The following is a 235-nucleotide window of genomic DNA, read 5'->3' on the forward strand; positions in this document are numbered from 1 at the left end:
TTCTGTCTCTTGTGTAAAGTTAAGCATTGCCAAGTGCTGCATTCTTCTCACTGGACGGGGGATGTCTTGTCGCTGATGAAGTACAATTAAAGAAGTTAAGGAGTGATGTGGGGGAGTGCGCTGCTTAATAACAAGGCCTTGCTATAGCAATTTGTTATTTCCCCTAGTATGGACTATTAAGACTTATGTGTGTTTATGTCTCTACTAATTTTAAGACAAAGCTGCCTAAAATTTT

At 39.1% G+C, this 235-nt stretch overlaps 1 protein-coding gene across 1 annotated transcript in view; it reads left to right on the forward strand.

Annotated features, from left to right (window-relative positions):
* Positions 1-235, forward strand: part of GAN (gigaxonin) — a 26,911-nt gene that overhangs the window by 25,247 nt on the left and 1,429 nt on the right. The gene's annotated exons all lie outside the window — the stretch shown is intronic.

This window comes from Cariama cristata, unplaced genomic scaffold, assembly GCF_000690535.1.
Source record: "Cariama cristata isolate BGI_N322 unplaced genomic scaffold, ASM69053v1 scaffold9374, whole genome shotgun sequence".
NCBI classification, from domain to species: Eukaryota; Metazoa; Chordata; class Aves; order Cariamiformes; family Cariamidae; genus Cariama; species Cariama cristata.